The sequence below is a fragment of the Panicum hallii genome, chromosome 4 (assembly GCF_002211085.1).
Source record: "Panicum hallii strain FIL2 chromosome 4, PHallii_v3.1, whole genome shotgun sequence".
In the NCBI taxonomy this organism is placed as follows: domain Eukaryota; kingdom Viridiplantae; phylum Streptophyta; class Magnoliopsida; order Poales; family Poaceae; genus Panicum; species Panicum hallii.
Window position 1 is genome coordinate 7,747,405 of NC_038045.1, and position 10,296 is coordinate 7,757,700.

At 45.4% G+C, this 10,296-nt stretch overlaps 1 pseudogene; it reads left to right on the top strand.

Moving 5' to 3' along the window:
• Positions 1-1,793: 1,793 nt before the first annotated feature.
• On the top strand, positions 1,794-3,670 carry LOC112890773 (annotated as a pseudogene).
• Positions 3,671-10,296: the final 6,626 nt, after the last annotated feature.

Here is a 10,296-nt window from a genome sequence, read left to right on the forward strand (position 1 = left end):
AGCTCCTCACCGTAGTCTTCACGATTGGGAAGTTGATGTGCGTATCCACACCCTAGATGTGGCCGTGTGCCGCCTTGCGGGCACAGTGACTGCTGTTAGTGTTACCCAAAAGTGAAGCCGCGCTGCCACTGCTGGGTCAGAACCTGTCAGGCGAGGGAGCAGCGCTGACCCGCCGCGCCGTTGCCTCCGCGCGCACTGTAGCAGCGCGCACCTCGGCTCACCTGTTGCAGGCCATCATCACCCACGCGCGCGGCGCCGTGACGGGACTGTACGCCGCTTGCGCACAGTATACGGTGATACGACACGCCGCCTTGGAAACAGGCGGGCTTACCATGGTGTCAGCTCACCTGCCCCGTGTGTCAGTGGCAGGCCATACTTTTGACTTGGTCGCTCCCAGCTCACCTACCCGCATTTAATGCGGTAGTTGGGTTGGAGTCCCGTGAAGGGCCTTTTGCCATGGGCACGTGGCAGGGCCAGCCCCGCTCCTACCACGGAGGCGGCACCGGACCCCTTCCCGGGGGTAGGGGGGCCCGGGCCCCCGAGGCCGGTCAGAGCGGTCAGTTCTGTGGAGGTCTGGCCCCCACACGTGGCGGCTCCGGACCTCCCTGGGGAGTCCGGGTCCGTGGAGGCCACCCGAGAGCACCCCTGCCCTCATGGGCACATGGAGGCCCCGGACCTATAAGAGCACGGGGGCGGTCCGGAGACCATGATCCCAGCTGTCAGGCCCAGACCGTATGCCACGTCACCCAGAGGACGAGGAGGAGGTTACATATAACGAGACGCTAAGGGTCTGGACATCCTAGCAGGAGGTACCCCTATCCGTATGTACCAACACGATTTAACCGATGTTATTTTTTCAGTGGTAGGTGACTTGTTCGTCAACAGCTAGACGCAAGATCCGCCAACCTAAATCTCTCGTAGGTGTTCATAGGATAGGACTGCATACAACTAGGCACCTATGTTGCCTGCGTCAATCCCAAGATATGCTAGCCCCAGTATGTCGGAGGTGCTCAAAAGGCATTGTTGTGCGTGTACACGTGAGCGTCTATTATGTTTTTTCCCCAAAAAAGTTATAATTCAAGTTAAATGTGTTGATCAGCACTTTAGCCCAGGGCTCAGTGTACTTGGCATCTCTCCAACAGGCACTATAAAGAAGATCCTCCACCTCATCCACAAAATCTCCTGTTTGATAGGGTAGCTATCATATTCTCCCCTTGAGCTATCTAGGAATCTTGCCATGTAAAGTCGTAGACACTCATTTTTGTAGTGATTCAGATCTTAGGATCTATTTGAATGTACGGTTAATAAATATATTGATACTTTGTTTTAAATGTCGAGATAGATGCAACTATGATGGTTTATCTATATTGTTGAGGAATTGTTATATTAGTACACGGCTACTAGGTGTGAGTTTAGCCGTTTTGCCTTTCGCGACAAGAGTCTTAGGGCCGACTCCCTCTATATTCCATAAAAAAAAGTGTATTTTTAGCATTTCAAATTTGTCCTACAAAATGCCTATGTAGCTTTTGGACTAGCTAGATTTAATTTAACGGCGTTTAGTTGTCTAAATTTTTCCTTTACCAAGATGCATGCACGCAAGATTGACCTTGGAACGAGGTACGTACAGCCTGTCGAGTGTTCCAAAAACATATTAAATACTAACCTCGGGCTAGCTTAGCTAGACCCATCCGAGAAGCAGCACAGCTGAGGCAACTGCATACAGCTGAGTGTTCAATTATTAGCAGCGCGCGATCCCTCCAATCCAAGCCTACAAGCACTAACTAAAACTAAACATGGCAACAATGGGGGCATCGGCTGCTGCCTTCTCGGTGCTTGAATCTTCCTTGCCCACCTCCACGATCTTCAAAGCGCTAGTGCTCGTCGTGGTCGCAATGGTATGCCTCGTTCAAACCCGAAGGCCGAAGCGGAAGATGAGAACCGCGTCGCTCCCGCCGGGGCCGGTGCTGTGGCCCATCGTCGGCGACCTGCCGGAGATGATGCTCAAGAAGCCACCGTTGGATCCACCTCGTCATGAAGGAGCCGGGCACTGACATCGCCTGCATCAAGCTGGGCAACGTCCACGTCATCCCCATCACCTGCCCCGCGATCGCGCGGGAGGTGCTCAGGAAGCAGGACGCCTGCTTCGCCTCCCGCCCGCTCACCTTCGCCTCCGAAACCTTCAGCGGCGGCTACAGGAACGCCGTGCTGTCCCCCTACGGCGACCAGTGGAGGAAGATGCGCCGCGTGCTCGCCTCCGAGATCGTCTGCCCCTCCCGCCACAAGTGGCTCCACGAGAAGCGCGCCGACGAGGCCAACAACCTCACCCGCTATGTCTACAACCTCGCCATGGCACGTCGCGAGCCATTATTGCGGCAACGTCATCCGGCGCCTCGTCTTCAACAGGCGCTACTTTGGCCAGCCACAGCCCGACGGCGGCCCCGGCCCGCTGGAGGTGGTTCTGGTTCATTGATCAGTCAACTCTTGCACATACTAACATACAAAAGCAAATTTCTTCTTAATAAAAAAAGATTCGCAGCTTTCCTACGCATGAGAAAAAAAAAAGACACACAGAAGCAAATATAACGGTGTACTGCAACTGTGCAAACAGCTCACGTACTTCTTATTTAATTTGCTACATTCATAACACTAACAATCCTGATCGAACAATTTGCTACATTCATAGCACTAATAACAATAATAATCCTGATGGATATAAGCTGATGGCTAGAAGATTAACCATTATTTAACAGGTGCAACATGTGGACGCCGTGTTCGCATCCCTGGGGCTCCTCTACGCCTTCTGCGTCTCCGACTACCTGCCATGGCTGCAGGGTCTTGACCTCGACGGCCATGAGAAGATGGTCAAGGAGGCCAACAACATAGTGAACGGGCTGCACGACAAGGTCATCAACGAGCGGTGGAGGCAGTGGAAAAACGGCAAGCGGCAGGAGCTCGAGGACTTTCTCGACGTGCTCATTACCCTCAAGGATGTTGAGGGCAAACCGGTGCTCACCATTGAGGAGTCAAAGCTCAGTCGCAGGACATCATGTTCGCGGCCATGGATAACCCATCGAACGCGGTGGAGTGGGCTCTAGCCGAGATGGTGAACAAACCGGAGATGCTGAAGAAGGCAGTGGAGGAGATCGACGGCGTCGTCGGCCGGGACCGGCTGGTGCAGGAGTCCGACATCCCGCGGCTCAGCTACCTCAAGGCCTGCATCCGTGAGGCATTCCGCCTCCACCCCATCGCGCCGTTCAACATGCCCCACGTCGCGCTCGCCGACACCACCGTCGCCGGCTACCACATCCCCTAGGGCAGCCACGTCATCCTCAGCCACATCGGCCTCGGCCGCAACCCTGCCGTCTGGGCCGACCCGCTCCGCTTCAATCCCGACCGCCACATCCCGGCGGATGTCACGCTCACGGAGAACAACCTGCGAATCATCTCCTTCAGCACCGGCCGCCGCGGCTGCATCGCTTCCTCGCTCGGCACGGTCATGAGCGTCATGCTCTTTGGCAGGCTATTGCATGGGTTCTCCTGGAACAAACCGGCCGGAATGACAGCCGTCGACCTCAGCGAGTCGAGGCACAACATTTTCATGGCCAAGCCGCTGGTGCTGCATGCCGAGCCGCGGCTGCCGGCGCACCTCTACTCGGCTACCTCTATGTGATTCGTCCCTAGTTGTGGTTAATAAGCACGTAGAACTTGGCACATCTAGCTCAATGCTTACAACTTATGGCGCTCCCCTGCTATGTCGATTGTAGCAAAATAGACGTAGGAAGGCGCTACTGGAAAACAGGCTAAAGGTGCAGGCCTAAAGTACTAGCTATAGCTATTACAGCCGGTACTGATGCCCCAGTACCGGCTGCAACAACAGCCAGCTGTCTTAGAGAGAGCCTTAGGCACCGGTCGTGGCACCGGTCATGGGGTCATGCCACGATCCGGTACTAAAGGTTTCACGGGGTCTCAAACACCGGGTCGTGGCAGGACCCGGTGCCTATGCAGCGCACATGAGCACCGGTTCGTACCATGACCCGGTGTCTAATAATTCCAGCGGCATTAGTGCCAGGTCGTGGTATGACCCGACGTTAATGATTGACCATAAGCACCGAGTCATGCCACGACCGGTTACTAATGCCTCCGCCTATAAATACCAGACTCCCTCCCCTCCCTGAGCTGCCATGAACTCAGCATTGTTCATGGCAGCCGGGTGAGGGGAGGGGTGGGGAATTTTTGCAATTTATTTCTAAAAGGGTTAGAAATTTTTTTCTTGAGCTACCAATTAATTTTCTTCAGTGCACTTAGCCTTTGATTTAGTTTATAATTGTTATACACTTGCTAATTAATTTTTGTAGTTTTAGTTTGCAACTAATTTAGATGTAGTTAGCTATCTATTTAGTTTAGTATTGATATAATAATTGTTATACATGTGATTGTTTTTTTAGATGTAGATACCATGTGATTTAGATATAGTTAGCAATTGGTTTTGTTTATTATTTTTATAAACTATTATACATATTATAATTAATAGACACTCTAATGAGGTGGTTTTAGTGTATTTAATTTAGGTTGTAATTATATTTTTAGAAAATTATTTTGACACTTTAATAATGTATATATGCTATGTTTCTCAAAAAAGTTCCGTGTTTCTTCCAACATAGTCTTAGGAATAGTAAAATCTTTCATACTTACACTATAACCCATCAAGAACTAAAAATTCCATCAACAATAGTTGCAGCACATTCAGAAACCGGAGAACCTCTTCTAGACCCTTCTCCGTAAGAGAGAGGACCCCAAATCAGTGAACTAGGCATGGACACAATTTTTATTAAGATCCAACTTTATAAATAATGTTATAAAGTTGCATCTTTATAAATATTTTGTTCATGACTCCTTCACTGATTTGGTGTCTAAGGAGGGTCCGGGAGAGGCTCTTCAATTTCTGGATCTTTTGCAGCCAGTGTTGATAGAATCTTTAATTCTCTAGGGTTTTAGTGTCAGCCTAAAAGATTTTACTATCCCGAAAGCTATATTGGAAGAAATACATAAATCTTTTTAGAAATAAATAGTCATATCTGAAAATCTATTTGGGAAGATGCGGTTTGAAAAAAAACTAAAGAGTGTCAAAATAATTCTATTTGACTTTTGTATTCAACTATCGATTAATGAGTAATTATCAGTTAGACCTTTTAATTATTCATGTTATTTGAATTATTCAAATTTATTCATTTTTGTTCATTTATTTGATCATTGTACTGAAATGGCGTACATACGAACATAAGTAATTTATAGATTTACTCTTTATTTTTCCAGGTGAGTCGGCAACAGATGTACAACGCCGACCGGCGTTCAAAGAAGTTTATTAATAGCGTGCACGAATTCATCGATGTGGCCAAAAAATACAAGTATGAAAGTTTCTTTCGTTGTTCATGCCGAATCTGTAAGAACGAGAAGGATTACTCATCAACAATAATCATTCACAGACACTTGTTCGAAAATGGTTTTATGCCCAACTACAATATTTGGACTGAGCATGAAGAAAGAGGGATTATGCTGCAGAATGATTAAGAAGAAGATGATTTTGTTCCACACTTTGTGGACGATTACTATGGTGCCTTCTTTGAAGATACTACAATGGGTGAGCCTAATCGATGCTAAAGTACAGGTTGCAAAAGATGATCTTGATCAGATGCTACGCGAAGCAGAGAAAGTATGTAAAACTGTAAAGGAATCCAAGGATTTTAAGTGTATATTGGAGGACTACAGAATATTGTTATATCCAGATTGCAAACAAGGGCATAAAAAGTTAGGTACCACATTGGAATTGTTGCAATGGAAGGCATCAAACAGTTTCTCTGACAAGGGATTTGAGGAGTTGCTGAAACTTATAAAAAACCTACTCCCTAAGGGTAACATATTGCCCAAAACAACATACGAGGCAAGACGTGCTGTTTGTCCTCTAGGATGGGAAGCATAAAAGATACATGCATGTCCTAATGACTGCATTCTCTATCGGGTGAGGAATATGAAAATTTGGATGCGTGTGCGGTATGCAAAGCATGTCGGTATAAGATCCCTCAAGAAGATCCAAGAGACGTTGAGGGGGTGCATACCAAGAAGAAAGTTCCTGCCAAGGTGATGTGGTATTTTTCTATAATACTACATTTGAAACGTCTGTTCATGAACAAAACTAATGCAAAGTTGATGCGATGGCACATAGAAATGAGGAAGCAAGATAATATGTTGAGATACCCCGCTGATGGATCCCAATGGAGAAAGATGGATAGAAAATTTCCAAATTTTGCAGATGATGCAAGGAATATAAGGTTTGGATTAAGTATGGATGGCAGGAATCCTTCCGGTGAGCAGAGCAGTGGCCATAGTACTTAGCCTGTGATACTATGTATATACAATCTTCCTCCTTGGCTTTGTATGAATCATAAGTTCATTATGATGTTGGTGCTTATCCCTAGCCCGAAACAATCTGGTAACGATGTTGATGTGTACCTGAAACCACTGGTTGACGATCTTCTTTTGTTGTGGAAAGAGAAGGGGGTTCGTGTGTGGAATGTGCACGCAGAGGAACATTTTGACCTGCATGCATTGCTTTTCGTAACCGTCAATGATTGGCCTGCACTTAGCAACCTGTCTGGTCACTCCAATAAGGGTTATAAGGCATGCACCCATTATTTAGATGAAACCGACAACATGTATCTGAAGCACCGTAGGAAGATTGTATACATGGGCCATCGTCGATTTCTTCCTGTCAAGCATCCATTAAGAAAGAAGCATGCTCATTATGGTGGAAAGGTAGATCATCATACAAAGCCTAGGAACATTTGTGGGAAAATGGTATTTGAAATGGTCAAAGATATAAAAAGTAGTCTTCAAAAAGGGATCTGGTAGCAGATCAGTGCCCAGGGTTGAAGGACGTGCAGCTATGTGGAAGAAAAAGAGTATTTTTTGGGATTTACTTTATTGGGAAGTCTTAGAGGTTCAGAACGCAATTCACGTGATGCACCTCACCAAGAATCTTTTGTGTGAACCTGCTAGGCTTCCTTGGTGTGTATGGTAAGCCGAAAGATACACTGGAAGCGCGTGAAAACATGCAACGTATGAAACAAAGAGCCACCCTGCATCCAGAGAAGAGGGATAAAGGATGCCATTACTTAGGTCCTGCCTGCTACACTCCAAGCAAGCAAGAGAAGGAAAGTATGTTTAAATGTTTGAACAGTATTAAGATCCCGTCAGGCTACTCTTCGAATGTAAAGAGGCTACTAAATATGAAAGAGAAGAAATTTGCACACATAAAGTCCCATGACTGTCACGTGCTAATGACGCAATTTGCACATGTAAAGGGCACACTAGGAAAGAAATCAATAAATGCCAATGATCATGCTTCGTTGAGCAAAGCACATTTCACGGTTCTGCAACAGTCAGCCTTGGTGGCTCCGTACATCGAGGAGCACAAGCAGATCATACGAAGCAAGTACCCTTGGAAGTTTGAAACCTGGATTATAAAGAATCACATTGAAACTTTTCTCACCTGATTGCGCATGGAACTTATGGTTGACGAAGACATTCATGAACAACTTACCTGGTTGGCCAGGGGTCCATCTAATACAATCTTGACGTACCAAGGATATAAAATTAATGGATACATATTTTACCAAGATCACAGGATAAAAAGAGCACCAATCAAAATAGTGGTGTCCGTATAGAAGCCATAGATACTAATGGCCAAAGCAATTCATATTTTGGTTACATTAAGGAGATCTGGGAACTCAACTATGGGCCTTTGAAGATTCCTCTATTTCGTTGCCAAAGCGCCATATAGTTTTGGCAGGCAAAAGAAAAATTGTGGAAGTTTACGATGTCACAGATGAAGAAGAATACAATAAGGCTGAGGATATGACTCCGTTCGTAGTGGATGTTGACACAAATATCCTTTTAGCCTAGGAGGATACTCCCTATGTACACCATGATCATAATGAAGGGATGATTGTAAAGAAAATATCATTAATATTCCATTAGATGATTAATTGTCTCTTGAATAATTTGTAGCGATCATGTAATATTTTTAGTCTCTTGAATAATTTTTAGTCATCATGTAATATTTTAACTAACACACACTCACAAACATATATACATACTCTCTCTCTCACACACACACACAACACATACACACTCACTCTCTCTCTCACACACACACACACACTCACACACTCACTCACCAACACACACTCTCTCCTTTTAGGGTGAATTTTATGTAATTATATATAAAAAATACAATATTTAAAAACTTTTTAGTGAACTTTTGCGCCCATATATGATTTTTTAGGGAATTAAAAGATTTTCTGCAGAAAAGCAAAAACTAAATAAAACCAAAAAAGAAAGAAAATGAAACAACGGAAACGAATTCCCTGTACCCCTTAGGTACAGGGTGGTCATATTGATCCGGTGCCTAAAGAGGGGGGAATTCATTCCCCTCTCGTCAGCCTCTTCGCCGCGCGCCTCCTCCGCCGAGCTCCTCGCCGCGAGCTGGCCTCCTTGGCTGCTGCTGGCCACCTCATCGATGCGCGCAACACCGGCGCGTGCCTCCTCGCTCACCGCACGCTGCCCCTCTCCGGCCGCATCCTCGCCGCGCCCGCTGCATCCTCGCCCCCACACACCCCCCCCCGCCCCCAACCGGCGCGTCGTGCGAGATCAAAAGTAGATTAGCACGCGGCGTCGGCCGGGGGTTGAGATCGTCGGCTGGCCGTCTTCTTTTTTATTTTTATTTTTTTAGTTTAATTTTTTATTTAAATGAGTTTAGTTTAGTAATTCAATTACTTAGTTATTTTAGTTATTTTGAGTTTAGTTTGAATTTATTTTTGGAATTTAGTTAGTTAGTTTAATTACTTAGTTTTTTAGTTAATTTAGATAGTGAATTTCATGTGCATGTATTATTCTGATGATGTAATTTTCAATGATTGATATATACAATATTTTTCTTGCTAAAGTGTTCCATGAAATGTTATTTTAGTTAATTTAAGTTTAGTTTGAATTTAGTTTTGGAACTTAGTTTATTTAGTTCACATACACTCACACACACATACACTCGTACACACACATACAAATACACACACACACATAAACACACGCACATACACTCACATACTCACACACACTTTCTAATTTGTTTATCTTTTAGTTCTTAGGATTTCAGTTAAGATGGACGGTGATGGTGACAGTCCAGAAGCCGAGCGGTTTCTTTTAGATCAAATCAACTATGATAGTACGGCCGTCTATGAGCACTATGGTGAAGAAGAGGCCCGAGCTACCGATTCTTTCCTAAATATGTCCGGAGATGGCATAGAAGAAGATGATGATGACTTTGCGCCGAGGCATGAGCAACCCGTTCCTAGAGAGATTCCTATTGGAGTACGTATCTTATATATATATATATATGCTTACAGAAACATGATTTACATTTTGTATTAATATTAGTTGTTATTAATATATCTTTTTTCATTCCTCCTCTGGATCGAAGAATAGAAAGTCAAAGGTAAACGACGATAGACCAAGAAGATGGAGAGAAGACAGGTCGTCACACAAGTGGACGCAGAGGGCTGCCCATGTGCTCCTGAGGAGGCTGGTAAAAGGTTTACAACCTAGTGTAGGGTTGTTGTTCGGGCATGTGTGCCGATCACCACAAGACTCTGGAAAATGAAGAATCCAGACGAAGAACGCTACGCCGTGCCTCCAAACCAAAAGGAGATGTTATGGAGAGAACTCAAGGATATGTTCACTCTTCCTAAAGGATTAGATGAAGAACTTATGAAGAAATGTGCCCTGAAAAAGATGGCCCTTGCATTTTCAACATTTAAGAAGAAATTATTTGGAAACTACATCAAGAAGGACAAGGAACCGGACTGGGACAGTTTCCCCCAGGTCAAACCTTACTAGGAGGAGTTGAAGGAATACAAGTTGTCCAAGGAAGCTCACGAGTTATCTGAAAAGAACAAGGTCAATGCGGCTGCCAAGAAATACAACCACCGCCTTGGGCCGGGTGGATATAAGAAGGCGATTCAGAAATGGCAGAAGATGGAGCAGGACCTCATGGATAGAGTTATCCAGCCGGTAATTAGGGACTGGCCGGAAAGATCAAAGCAGTGGTTGTTTTCTAATGGCGTCACACTTAACCAAGAGGATGGTAGTTTGGTGGTGCCCCCGATAATGGAAGAAGTGGCCCGGAATTCAGTCGTAGCAATAGAAGAGGCCAAAGAAGGAACATTCCAGCCTCATAGAGAGAAC